The following is a 15075-nucleotide window of genomic DNA, read 5'->3' as shown; positions in this document are numbered from 1 at the left end:
ATCAAAGGACCATCAGACCGTAAGTAGTTGATTTGTGGCTTAGCCTTTACTTTTGCTCTTGAAGTGGTTGGATATTGGGTAGAGATCCAAAGGGGACCAAAAGATCCAAAAGAATCCTTTTCCTCCCTTTTATTATTCATTAGAATAATGATGACCAAGATTTGGTTATTCATTAGAACAGTCTTAAAGAATAAACCTTTAAAAAAATTTTTTTAGGGGTGCCTGGATGGTGCAGTCGTTAAGCGTCTGCCTTGGGCTCAGGGCGTGATCCCGGCGTTCTGGGATCGAGCCCCACATCAGGCTCCTCGGCTGGGAGACTGCTTCTTCCTCTCCCACTCCCCCTGCTTGTGTTCCCTCTCTCGCTGGCTGTCTCTGTCAACTAAATAAATAAAATCTTTAAAAAAAATTTTTTTTAAAGATTTTATTTATTAGAGAGAGAGACAGGATGCACACAAGCCGAAGGAGGTACAGAAAGAAAGGGAGAAACAGATTCCCCACTGTGCAGGATTTGATGCAGGGCTCAATCCCAGGACCCCAAGATCACCGCCTGAGCCAAAGGCAGACATTGACCTGACTGAGCCACCCAGGCACCCCAAGAATAAACCTTTATATCTCATCTTACCGATATGAAATGAGGAAAAGGAAGTCATGTGACTCGTGTCCTCAGATTGGACTCTTTTAACTTCATTCTGTAAGAGTTGGGGGAGAGAGGTGAGAACCAGAGTCCAGAGAGCATTTGATCATCTTCACAGGAATCTGCATGTTCATCCGCATCCTCTGTCCACTCCAAACACCACAGTGCGCTGAGTTTGGGGTATGCAGGATGGGCATAATAACATAGCCAAGGGCCATGTGTTATTAATTAAAAATACATGTGTCTAGTATTGATTACAAAAGCATAGAACTAAGTTCTTAACAATCTCTGGAATTTGCTTCCCTGACAGTTTTGCTCCTCAGAGAAGTTTTAAAGTTCTCAGAAGCCTTAGACCACTTATTTTCAAACTCTAGGTTGTGATCCATTAGTGAACCTTGATATCAATTTGTGGATCCAGACCAGTGTTAAAGAAAGAACAAACAAAAAATAAAAAAGGAAAGAAAGAAAAGAGAATACAATAGAGAATCCACATAACACATAATAATATTAAAGTATTGATTTATGACACTTTTATTTGTATGTATGTATGTCATCTAACCTGTAGACCATTTTTAAAAACCATATGGACTCTTTATATATAATTTCCCTGTTTCCCTCTGCTCCTCGCTCCATCTCACCCCAGATTTACTGTTAACGTCTTACGTTGATTCCACCCAGAGTACACGTACTCCCGTTTAAAAATCCAACCAGGTAATGGACAACTAGGATTCAGAACTCACATTGGAATAATGTTCTAATTGGTCCTAGGTGTCCTAAAGGGCAGTGTTTTGGGCCTGAGTCTTCAGTTTGTTTTTGGGATCTTGGTCATCAGAAATGATCCTTGATTTAATGCATTTCAATGGCTGGGAGACCAGATCCAGGTATGAGAAATTGAATGTGAGGGCTCTGCTCTTTTAGAAGAGCTCTTTCAGAATCCTAGAAAAATGAAAATTGGGGGAAACATGAGGAGGCTGTGCTGTGTCTTTTTAATGATGGTAGTAGGAGATCTGGTGGGAAAGGAAAGAGCATACTGGAGTACAACTAAGCATATACATAGGGGAGCTGAACAGCTGAGTCCTCTGTCACATAACGAGCAGCTCATAGGGATGTAGCCCACCTCCATGTGGTCATAGGGAGGCCAACCTCAGTAGCAGCAGTAGGCCCTAATCAGGCATGACACGATCCCATCTTCCCTCGTGTCCTTCCCGGCTTCACTCTTGTTCATGCTCTCTCTTTTTTTACTTTCAAATTTTCCTGAACTACACTGTGGCTGTCTCCAATTTTGATATGCCAGCCAAGAATGTCATTGCTTTTCAGGTCATATCTGTTTTTATGGGGGGCAATGAGAGTCAATGTTGGGGCAGGTAATAAAGTAGAGGATGAAAATGTGTGTCCAGGGGCACCTGGGTGGCTCAGTTGGTTAAGCATCTGACTCTTGATTTCTGCTCAAGTCATGATCTCAGGGTCCTGAGATCAAGCCCTATTTCGGGCTCCATGCTCAGCTGGAGTCTGCTTGGGATTCTTTCCCTCTGCCCCTCCCCCTGCTTGCGCTCTCTCTCTCTCTCTCTCTCTCTCTCTCTCTCTCACAAATAAATAAATAAATCTTTAAAAAAAGGAGAAAGAAAATGTGTGTCCAAGAGATGAGCCAGTGTATACATCAATTTGATTCTAAGAGAATTTGATCCTATCAGTAAGCAGCACCAATCTCTTGCCCTTTGATCATTATCTTTGGAAATGTAAATGAAATAGGGGTTGGAGAGGAAGGCTCAGAAACATTTCCTTGTGACTTAGTACTGATGGGATGATAGATTTGTAATATACTTAAATGTATTCCTGAACTAGCTTATATTTAAATATCCACTGAGTATCTATACTGTATCAGCTGCTCTTGGGATGCTGAGAGCTTAATTCAGAGGCCTGAAACACAGTTCCCTTACGGCACACATGAGCGCATTCATCTCACCAGTCGCCCTATCATTCTCACTACAGTCCTTACCAATCATCCCTTTGTTTGGATGCGTGATGTCCATTCTCTGCTACCTGGGCCTTGTGCAGTGGATAGTTCAGAAGGTGAGCCATTGTCCTATACCAGTCAGGAAGTGGCCTTTCATCTTGTGATCTGTCAAGAGGCATAAAGATGACATCTATTTTGGAAAAATGTGTATGTGTAAGATGTAGCGCGGTAAAATCAACGTGAAAAGGCAAAGCCTTTCAAGCACGCGGGATTTCAGATGGTGAGGTCCGGGGTCTGTGTGAGCTGAGGGGCGGAGTAGGGGCAGAAGATAAGCTGGACTACTATTTCATAATGAGTTTTAAGCTACTTGTTCTGGAAACCAGGAATCCTGAGTTCTGGTCCAGACTCTGTCTGTAACTTGCTTTCTAGCCTTGGGCTTGCCAGTCTACTTCTCTGGGCCTCAGTTTCCTTACCAGTAAAATGGAGGAGGGGTTTTGTGGTATACTCTCCAAGATTCCTGCTAATGTTAATGCTTAAGGTCTTTATATCCCTTTAGGTAAGCTGGGTTTTGCAAATCACCACAGGTACCACTGCCACAGACCCCCTAGCTGTGGCAGGAAGCATCTTTGTGGGATTGGTAAGCACCCTAAGGCCTTTGATCTTCTTTTTTTTGGGGAACACAAAGTGTGGCAGAAAGCAGGTTGAGAAAAGTATGTTTTCTTTCTAATAAGTCAAATATCTGAGGACAGTATGGGCAGCCAATAACTGATAAAAGAAAACTTGGAAGCTCAAAGGAAATTCTGCTTATTGCTTTCACACTTCATACCTAATAATGTTTATCTGGGCGTACTTAATTTGGTTATCCTTCACCACTGATTCAACTTCTTACACTGGAATGTATGGAAATGTCCTGGTCCAAATCTTCTTCAGGGGCTATGTAGGATGTTAGCTCTATATTCTGGTTTTTCCCTGTGACCCCTGTTTTCCAGGGTTTCTAAGGAGACAATAGCTTGCCTTGCTCAGGGCTAACACGAAGGCTCTCTCTCATAATACTTGTTTGATACATTTGTATGGAGTAGGTGCTCAATATATGCTATTGACTGATCAGCTCAATGCTAGGGACAATGGCTTGTCAAATTGACACAGAGTTAGTATTGAGGTCTTTCTCTCTCAAGGCCTTGGGCAGATAAACTGTTTCTGAGATGTTCTTAGGGTACTTCTGTACATTTCTACCATAGCGATCTACATTTTGCTGAAATTATGCATTATCAGCTTAGTTTCTTCTGCTAGACTCCTAACAGCAGAAGTTTACCTTATTCATATTAATATTCCTATCACTAAATGATAAATAACATTATTTTAGCTCAATACTAGATACAGTTTACATAGTTGGGTCTTCATAATTTCATAACATTTTAAATTTCATAACATTTTCACAAACATTATTTTTTTCAATTGAAGTATAATTGACACACAATGTTACAACAAACATGGTTTCTTTTGATTCTGTCATCAATACTGGACTTTAATCATTTATTTGCGATTAATTTAATAAGTACTTTTCAAGCAACTAATATGTACTCCATAAGGTCATTCATTAAGTATATGGCTTCAGACACTGCGAACACACAAAAGAAATGTACCAGTTCTCTTCTATAGCATTTTAAAATTTAAATGGATGAGACAAACTCGTGCGAAAACAGACGAGAACAATGCCAGCCAGGATACAAGTAGGTGTCAGAAGGAGTGAGGTAAACACTGGGAAGCTCTGAGAGCAGAGTTGGGTGCTGGAGGGGCACTCACACTGAAGGGATGTGTCCTGGGGGATGGGGTAGGCACTCTCGGGCTGGGAGCTGCACCCTCTTGAAGCTACCAGCAATGGAGCCATGGACGCCATAGGCCTTGTTGATAATGCAGCAGCCATCCTGATTGCCTTTTTTGGCTGTGTTGTCCTTCATCAGTGCTGCCCTCTGCTGGCTAGAAGAATTGACAGACATACAGGATCCCCCTTTCCAAGTGAAGGTTGGGCTATCTATCCCTCTAAAGTGCGGTTAGTAGTCCTTAAACTGTGCATATTGTGACCCATAGTAAGATAAGAGAGAACGTGGTTAGGAGAAGGGTGGAGACTGAGTCAAGGCTCCAGAGAGAGTCCTTGGCTCCTGGCCTCCTTTCCCTGGGATACCTCTTTCTTTCACCCAGGTCATCTGCTCCTGGAAGTGGAAGGGTAGAGGAAGAAGGAAGGAAGGGTGTTTTCCCTGATAAGAAGGTACTGTATTTATTGTGATTGGAATGTAGATGGGTTGTAGGTAAAGGTTTGGCAGTGGTCCTAAGTGGCTAAAAAATTATGGGCTGCTTCTGACAGAAATGAGGAAGACTGAGAGAGGATAAAGTTGTCTTGATAAGGGGCGCCTGGGTGGCTCAGTCCGTTAAGTGGTTAAGCATCTGCCTTCGGCTCAGGTCATGATCCCAGGGATCAAGCCCTCAGTCGGGCTTCCAGCTCAGCAGGGAGCCTGCTTCTCCCTCTCCTCCCCACTTGTGCTCTCTCTGCTCTCTCTCTCTCTCTCAAATAAATAAAATCTTTAAAAAAATAGTTGTTTTGATAAAACCATGAGGCATTTAGATAGTGTAAACATGAACTTGCTTACCAAATTCTGGGATATTATTAGAATAGAATGTAAGGAGTTTGGAAGTCACTACTCCATCCTAACAACAACTGAAAAAACAAACAGGCTGAAAAGCCAACAGCACTTCTTGGATCTACAGGAGAGGTGAGAACATAAGGCAAACCACGGCCCCCAAGTTCTCTGGGGGGTACCAGTCATAGAGGACTTCCCCATACTTTTGTGAGTTTTACCTCCAGTACCTAGACCAGGTTCTCATAGTCCTATTGGACAAAAGTCCTCTAATGCTTTGGCAGGGAAAGGGGAAAATGTACAATTTTGAAACCAGAGAATTCTGTTCTTTTTAACAAGGATTTCCCTCAGGGGAAACTAGTTAACCAGGGCCTAACCTTCTGGGGTATTATCAGGGCCTACCTGACCTGGGAGAAGAGAAATACCCAACTCCAGCCCACTCTAGTCATCCTGTCCCACCTAAGGAGGGAGAAAAAAAACTAAGAAACACTTGTGAAGTTTACAGTCTAGATGCACAGGTCACTAAAAGACCAAGATCTAATCATAGAACTATAGCACACTTCCCCCTCCTTTACCCCTTACTACCACATTACTAAAGGTCTATTTATAGCAGTTCTTTTATGGGTACATCATTCCTGGCTATCAAGAAGAAATTACAAGGCACACTAAAAGTCAAAAAACACAACTTGAAGACATCCTGCCATGTCTGGATGTTGGAATTACCACAATGGGAATTTTAAACAACTACAATTATTATGCAAAGGACACCAATGGGTAAAGTGCATAGAGTGCAAGAACAGATGGGCAATGTAAGCAGAGATATAGGAATCCCAAGGGGGAAAAAAATGCTACAGATCAAAAAACACTATAAACTGTAACAGAAATGAAGAATGCCTTTGATGAGCTTATTAGTAGACTGGACACAGCTGAAGAAAGAATTTCTGAGCTTGAAGATATTATCAATAGAAACCTTCAAAACTGAAAGCAAACGGAACAAAGACTGAAAAAAAAACAAACCCACAGAATATCCAAGGACTGTGGAACAACTACCAAAGGTGTAACATACACATTATGGGAATGCCAGAAAGAGAAAAAAGGAATAAAAGAAATATTTGAAACAATAATGGCTGAGAATTTCCCTAAATTAATGTCAGACACCAAATCACAGATCCAGGAAGCTCAGAGAACACCAAACAGGATAAATGCCCCCCAGAATTATACCTAGGCATATCATTTGAAATCACAGAAAGTCAAAAAGGAAAGAAAAAATACTGAAAGAAGCCAACAACAACAAAAAGTTATTATTAAGCTAAAAGCACTATTTACAGAACACAAAAAGATTTGAGGAACTAGAATGTTTGGTACTGCCAAAGCAAAAGATGTGTGTATTAGTAGTGATACATAGGTAAATGAAAAGAGTTCTGGAAGATGAGGTTGAAAGATCTTTTAAAACCTTGTATGAAATGCTAAGAATTTAGATTTTGACCGACAGAATTTTGAACACTGGCATGTTAAGATGTTTTTTCCAAAGATCATTCTGGTAGCCACTTGGATGTCAGGGAGACCAATAAACACATCACTGTAATGCCCAAGTGAGACACGATGAGAGCTGATCCTAGGTGGTTGTGAGGGTGGAGATGCACTAGACCAAGGAGAATCAATAGGATTGGTCGTTGCTAGATGGTAGAGAAAGGTGGTGAGGATGGGAAAGGACTCATAATGACTTCTTTCTGGTTTGGACAAGTAGGTCTAAGGGGTACCATTCTTTCACTGTGAAGAACAGGACTTGTTTCAGGAATAGAAGTAAAGAGAAGAGATTATGGCTTAATTCGGTTGTATTTGTTGACTTGAAGGTACCTGAGGGACCACCATATGAAACTATTCACAAGCCAACTGGAGTCTGGAGTTCAGGAGAAAAATCAGAGCTGGAGATGGATTTGGAAGTTATCATTAAGTAAGTGATTCGTTCACTCTACAGATAGATGTTCATATGCTAGCTGCTTAACAGGTTACTATGCCAGATCAACAGATGTTACCCTCCTGTGTTTGGAGGTTATCATCAGAGAGGGCAACCATCAACCTCTGAAAAAATAATCCTTTTGATGTATTATTAAAGATGAATTACAAATTGGATGGATCACGGTCTGGCATAGTTTTGATTCCTATGTTCTTGTGGCAGTTCAGTGGCTGTCATTATAAGCACAATTTTAAGTAAATGAATACAGTGAAAATTGCTAATTTTTGTTTAACAATGAGTTGTCTTTACGTCACTAAACTTCCCTAAAAATTTAATAAAATATTCTTCCTGCTCATTTCTGCCTTCAAAACTGCAACTGACTTTTTGCCTAAAGTCACTTCCTGAGCATTTAGAATCTGAAAGAGATCATGTTTTTGTCCACTTCATTTTTACTAAGCAAGTCTGGAGTGACTGCAGACCAAGATGGATGCATAAGGGCTCCAGAATTTCCCTTCTCCCATAGATGCGTTGAATGTACAGCTACACATGGAGTAATTCCGTCTGAGAGAAATCCAGAAACTAGTGGCCGAATGACTCCTACATATCAGACGACTGAAAAAATACTCACATCTAATTGGGTAGGGAAATCTGAGACAGTCTCCCCATGAACTGCAGCCTGGGGACAGCGCCATACAATCCAAGAGAACTTCTAACTCCCATCTTCTCCCTGTGAAGGAAAGAGGTTGAGCCGCACATCTAGTGCCCCAACTTTCAAGGCTCCCTACCGTGAGTGGTGGGCTCCCCAAACACCTAGCTCTGAAAGCCTACCGGGCTGGGGTTCCTGAGTCCCACAGAACTATAGCGAATAAAGAAGCCATTCTTAATAGCACATGACTACTCGCTGTGTCTATGCCTCCAAGCCCCAGTGCAGACGGAGCTGGCAAAATGCCCATTGCCTAGTCTTTCTCTGGAAGGGGTTTGACTATATACTTTACATGCTGCTGCCTGAGGGTCCAGCTTCTAAGTAGCCTGTATCTAAGTGCTGACCATCTTCCTGGAGCTTGAACAAGCTGGTAGGCACTACCCCACATTCCCCCCAAGATCACTCCAATGGTAAAACCCGGTCATCAGCATCTCTCCGGAAGAAGCTTGTACACATGTCTGGTGCCACAGCTTTTGTGGCTGCCACCCGAGGGAGGAACTTCCAGATTGCCTGGATCTGATAGCCAACAGGACTTGCATTCATGAATATCACAGGACTGAAACAGACAAAGAAGCTGTTGTTAATGGACTTGTGCAAGAGCACTCACTGTGACTATACCCCCAGGGCTCAGTGCAGGGGGAGCAGGCAAAAACACCCATCTCCCAGTCTTTTTCTGGAAGAGGTCTGACTGCATACTTTACAAGCCACTGCCTGAGGATCCAGCTTCTAATCAGCATGCATCTAGGGGGTGACTGTGAGCCTCCCTGGAGTTCACTTTTCCCCTCCAGCTCCCTCCAACAATAAAATAAAGTTGCCAGCTTCTCCTTGGAAGAGCTTGTATACATATCTAGCATCCCAACTTTTATGACTGCCACCCAAGGGATGGGCCCCCAAGTCACCTAGCTCCGATAGTAAATGGGGCTTGCATTCCTGAGCACAACAGAACTATGGCAAACAAAGACACAGTTTTCAAGTGGGTGCAGAAGCAATCCCAGTAGCTATCCAGCCAGGCTCAGCATAGAGAGAGCAGGCAAAAATGTTCATTTCCCAGTTTCTCCCTGAAAGGGGTTTAACTGCATACTTTCCCGCCTGGTACCTAAGGGTCTGGCTTCAGCCTGTATGTACGTGCTGACTGCAATCCTTCCATTTGGGACACTAAAGAGGCCCACACTGAAACACATTATAATTAAATTGTCAGAAGTTAAATATAAAGAGAGATTCTTAAAAACAGAGAAAAGCAATTTGTTACATGGAAGGGAACCACCATTAGACTACTAAATGATTTTGTCAGCAGAAAGCTTGCAGTATAAGATCTCAAAATAAGCAACCAAATTTAACACTTCAAGGAACTAGAAAAGAACAAACTAAGCTCAAAGTTTATAGACGAAAGGAAATAACAAAAATCAGAACAGATATAAATGAAATAGAGGCAAAAAAGACAAAAGAGATGATCAAAGAAACTAAGAGCTGGGTTTTTTTTTTTTTTTGAAAAGATAAAATGGATAAAATTTTAGCTAAGAGAGAAAGAAGACTCAAAATTGGAAATAAAAGAGGAGATATCACAATTGATAACACAGAAAGGATCATCTGAACAATTATACCCCAACATATTAGATAACCTAGAAGAAATGGATATATTTCTAGAAAGGTACAACCTACCAAGACTGAATCATGAGGAAACAAATTCTAAAGAGATTGATTACTAGGAAGGAGAGACTGAGTCAGTAATCCAAATCCTCTCAACAAATAAAAGCCCAGGATCAGATGGGTTCACTGGTGAATTCTACCAAACAGTTAAAATAGATTTAATATGAATCTTCTCAAACACTTCCAAATAACATAAGAGGAGCAAATACTTCCAAACTCATTTTATGAGGCCAGCATTACCCTGATACCAAAGCCAGACAGGAACAGCACAAGAAAAAATTACAGGCTAACATTCCTGATGAATATAGACGCAAAATTTCTCGACAAAATATTAGCAAACCAAGTTCAACAGTACATTAAAAGAATTGTACACCATGATCAAGTGGGATTTATTTCTGGGATGCAAGGATAGTTCAACATGTGATATACCAGTTTAACAAAATGAAGGATAAAAATGATGTGATCATCGCAATAGATGCAGAAAAATCATTTAACAAAATTCAATATCCTTTCATGATAAAAACTTCCAACAAATTGGGACAGATGGAATGTACCTCAACATAATAAATGCCATATATGAGAAATTCACAACTAACATCATACTCAACAGTGAAAAGCTGACCACTTTTCCTCTAAGGTCAGGAATATGACAAAGATGCCCACCTTCATCACTTTCATTCAACACAGTACTGGAAGTCAGGGCCAGAGCAATTAAGCAAGGGAAAAAAAAAAGGCACTCAAAGCAGAAAAGAAGAAGTAAAATTATCTCTGTTTGCAGATGACTTGATTTCATATATAGAAAACCCTAAAGACTCCACCAAAAACAGTAAGACCCAATAAATGAATTCAGTAAGTTCAGGACATAATCAATATACAGAAATCAGTTGTTTCCCTACACTAACAATCAACTATTGGAAAAAGAAAGAAGTAAAATCCCATTTAAAAAAAAAATCCCATTTACAGAAGCATCAAAAATAATAAGATACTTAGGAAAATTTTAACCAAGGAGACGAAAGATCAGTACACTGAGAACTATAAAACACTGATGAAAGAAATTTAAAAAGACAGAAATGGAAAGATACTCCGTGTTTCTGGACTAGAATTAATATTGTTAAAATGTCCATACCACCCAAAGTGATCTACAGATTCAGTGCAATCCCGATCAAAATTCCAATGGCATTTTTCATAGAAAGAGAAAAACAATCCTAAAATCCATGTGGAACCACAAAAGATCCTGAATAGCCACGCAATCTTGAGAAAGAACAAAGCTGGAAGCATCACACGTCTTGATTTCAAGCTATATAACAAATCTATAGTATCACTATAGTGATTCGCATAAAAACAAACACATAGAGTAATGGAACAGCATAGAGAACCCAGAATTAAACCCATGCATATGTCGTCAATTCATTTTCAACAAAGGAGCCAAGAACATACAATGGGGAAAGGACAGTCTCTTCAATAAATGGTGCAGGAAAACTGTTTATCTACATGCAAAGGAATGAAGCAGGATTCCTATCTTATGCCGGCATATACACAAAAATCAACTCAAAATGGATTAAAGACTTGAAATAAGGCCTGAAACCTTAGAACTCCTAAAAAAAAAAAAAAATCATAGTGGATAAGCTCCTGACATTGGTCTTGGCAGTGATTTTTTGGATGTGATGCCAAAAGCACAAACAACAAAAGCAAAAATAAACAAGTAAGACTACATAAAACTAAAAAGTTTCTTCATAACAAAGGAAACTATCAACAAAATGAAAAGTCAACATACAGAATGGGAGAAAATATTTGCAAACCACATATCCAGTAAGGGGTTAATATCCAAAATATACAAGGAAACTTATACAACTCAAAAGCAAAAGTACCATAATCCAATTAAAAATGGGCAGAGGAACTGACTAGACAGTTTTCTAAAGAAGACATCCAAATGGCCAACAGGTACATGACAAGGTGCTCGACATCACTAATTAGCAGGGACATGCAAATCAAAATCAAGGAGATACCACCTTATACCTGCTGGGATGGCTATTATCAAAAAGACAGGAGACAATAAGTACTGACAAGGATGTGGAGAAAAAGAAACCCTTATACCCTATAGATGGTAATGTAAAATGGTGCAGCCTCTGTGGAAAAGAATATGGAGATTTCTGAAGAAATTAAAAATGAAATTACCATATGATCCAACAATCCGCTTCTGGGTATACATCTAAAGGAAATGAAATCACTATCTGTACTCCCATGTTCATTGCAGCATTATTCACAGTAGCCATAGTATGGAAATAACCTACATATCCACTGACTGATGAATGGATAAAGAAAACGTGGTATGTATACACAAAGGAATATTATTCATTGTTATAAAAGAAGATCCTGGTATTTGCAACAACATGGATAAACAATTATGCTATGTGAAATAAGTCAGACAAAGACAAATACTGCATGGTATCATTTATATGTGGAATCTAAAAAAAAAAAGTCCAAAACAGAATCAGAGTTGAATGGTGGTTGCCTCAGATTGGGGATTAGGGGAAATAGGAAAAGACCAGTATAAAGCTACAAACTTTCAGATATAAGATGAGTAGGATCTAAGGATCTAACATATAACATCGTGACTGTAGTTGATAACACCGTATTATATAACTGAAATTTGAAACTTGGTAAGAGACTAGAACTGAAGTGTTCTCACCAGAAAAGAAATAAAGGAAGGGAGGGAAGAAAGAAAAAGATAAATATGTGAAGTGATGGATATGTTAATTAACTCAATGTTGGGAATCCTTTCACACATATATATATGTCAAATCATATTATACACTCAATATATTACAATTATAGTTCTTTTTTAAATTTATGTATTTATTTGAGAGAGAGCGTGCAAGCGGGGTGGGGTGCGGAGTGGGGGAGGGGCAGAAGGAAAGAGAAAATCTCAAGCAGACTCCCCACTGAGCACATAGCCAGAGGTGGGGTTCAATCCCCAATCCTGAGATCATAATCTGAGCCAAAACCAAAAGTCAGCCACTCAACCAAGTGAGTCACCCAGGCAATCCTACAATTGCATTTCTCAGTTACACCTCAATAAAGCCAAAACAATAAATAAATAAATACATACATATAAATACATAAAGTTAATTAATTAATTAAGCAGGAGCTGTTTTCTTTTCTCAAGAGGAAAATGGCTTTGGAATACCACCTTAGTTTTTAGAATAAATTGAATTATATATCACATTACAAGGCATAAATTTTGCCTCAGTTATATGGATCCATCTATAGGTTTTCGTTCTTGTTTTTCTTCAGCTGTTTGGTAAAACTTATTGATACACTTGTTGCATTGTTTTTATCTGACCTACTATGTATCTCTTTGGCTTTTCATTCCAGTTCTTCTCTGAATGGCACCAACCTTCCTGCCCCACCCCTCCGCCTGCATCTCTGGGAAGATAGAGTTCGGTGCCATAGCCCTTGCTAACTGCTGTGAGTTCTATGCCAGTGCTGTCTGTGCCTAAAGCTGGTCCATTTCCATAACAGTCCTGATCTTGATGATCTTTTGATGGCAAAGATGTTTACGTGCTTAGAGTTCCCACTCTACAATTAACTCACCATGATCTTTAACAGTAAATGTAAAAATTTCATTTTGGTTCACTGTACCCCAATAATGAAAATTAGCATATATCTTTCCATTATTTGGCTGACCCAAATAGGAAATTCCTTATGGGCTCTGTCTGAGCTTAGATTTGAAATAAAAAATATTACCATATCAAAAAAGTCTTGCAAATCTTGCTTCAAGCTGCCATCTTAACAATTATGTGATGCAGTGTGCTGTAAAAGTGATTTGGTATATAACATGTACTGAGGTGAAAAACTATATTTCTTGGAGTTCTGTGGGTGAGCTGGGTTTATGGTACAAAAGTAGATACGAAAGTTACATGAATATTTAATGATACAATTTTCTGGTTGTCACACATTTGTAAATCTTCAACTCCTTAACATCATTACACAGGAAACAAAAAATATTTCCTGTATGCAAACTTGCAAGGAACATCCGTTTCTTAAAGGCCCTTACTTTGATGGGGTGTTTTGTTTTAGTGACAGATTTGCTTCAAGTGTACAGAGAATCCTTTAAAACAATGGATTTCAGCGGGAAGAAGCGGAAGTTTTTGCCACCCAGGGGACATTTGGCAATGTGGACATTTGGCAAGGTCTTGAGACAGTTTTAGTTGTCACAACTGGGGGGATGCTACTGACATCTACTGGATAAAGGCCAGAATTGCTGCTAAACATCTTCAAATGCATAGGTTCAGTCCCCACAACAAATTCTCTGGGCCCCATGTCATCAGTGCTAGGTTTTCTCCCTCTCCTTCTCCCTCTGCCCTCCCCCTCTCCGCGTGTGCGCGCTGGTAATTCCCTCAAAGACAGAATTGACTTCATTTAACAAGTTACTTTTATCAGCTCTCTGAATGTGGAGCTCCATAAGGGCAGAGACCAAGTCTGCTTGATTTGTTACCAAAGCCCTAGGAGGTAGCACTGCGCCTAACACACACACACACACACACACACACACACACACACAGAGGTTTAATATTTGTTGAAAAACAAAAAAAGATGAAATTCCAACGGTTTGGGCATGAATACCTGGGGCACAACAAAAGGAGAGGAAATGTCTGCCAAATCAAAGAACACACATAAAGCACTTATACTTCCTTGTACAAAATAAGTTTTTAATCAGTGTTAGTTATTATTGCTACATAGGGTGGGGTTTATGTATAGGTAAAAATGGGAAGGCAAAGAGAGAAACAAACAAACAAACAAACCATGGAGCAAAATGATGCTGGGCTAGGGCTGTTTGTGAAGAGATGGCCAGTGAGGATTTCTCAAAGGCAGAGTAGGGCAAAGGGCATTTAAGAACAAGGATACCTACCTCATATCTACCCTGCTGTAACCCCACCAGCTTTACCTTCAAATCTTTAGTAAAAGTCTGCTAGATACATGTTCTGCTGCCAGTGGTATTTTGGAGAATTCAAGAATCTAGATGGTGTGCAGTGTAGATGGTGTGGTATGGGCAGTCCAGTCAGCAGAGAGTCTCATTTTACAGAGGATGGGGGTGCAAAACCATTTCCATTAAATCTTATAGGATGGGGGATTCTCCAGTGGGTTGGGTGACTTTTGGAACATCAAGACAGCTAAACCTCGAGTTAACACTTTTATGGTTATATTTATTTCATGTCCTCTCAGCTGGATTGTAAATTTTTGCAACTAGAAATGACAAGAAACGAGTTGAATTTGTATGGCACTTTTCTATGTATAAATTTCTTTCTTTCTTTTTTTGAGGGATAGAGGGAGAGGAAGAGAGAGAGAATCTAAAGCAGGTTCCATGCCCAGCATGGAGCCCAAAGTGGGACTCGATCTCAGGACCCTGAAATCATGACTTGAGCCGAAATCAAGAGTTGGACGCATAAGCGGCTGAGCCACCAGGTACCCCTATGCTAACTCATTGGAACTAATGAAACCTTCTGGGGTAGGTGTGATGGTGTCACTCCCCACCCCTCCATTTTA

The 15075-nt window shown here is 40.1% G+C and overlaps 1 long non-coding RNA gene across 4 annotated transcripts in view; it reads left to right on the top strand.

Moving 5' to 3' along the window:
• Positions 1-13911, top strand: part of LOC103656578 — a 40042-nt gene extending 26131 nt beyond the window's left edge. For all 4 annotated transcript variants that reach the window (XR_566646.2, XR_005831950.1, XR_566645.2 and 1 more), the window contains 2 exons: positions 7075-7175; positions 12904-13911. This is a non-coding gene — a long non-coding RNA (uncharacterized LOC103656578). The remainder of the gene's footprint in view (positions 1-7074; positions 7176-12903) is intronic.
• The last annotated feature ends 1164 nt before the right edge of the window (positions 13912-15075 follow it).

The sequence above is a fragment of the Ursus maritimus genome, unplaced genomic scaffold (assembly GCF_017311325.1).
Source record: "Ursus maritimus isolate PB19 unplaced genomic scaffold, ASM1731132v1 scaffold_35, whole genome shotgun sequence".
Classification (NCBI taxonomy): Eukaryota; Metazoa; Chordata; class Mammalia; order Carnivora; family Ursidae; genus Ursus; species Ursus maritimus.
Note: the sequence above shows the minus strand (reverse complement) of the source record. Positions and strands in the feature narration are given on the sequence as shown.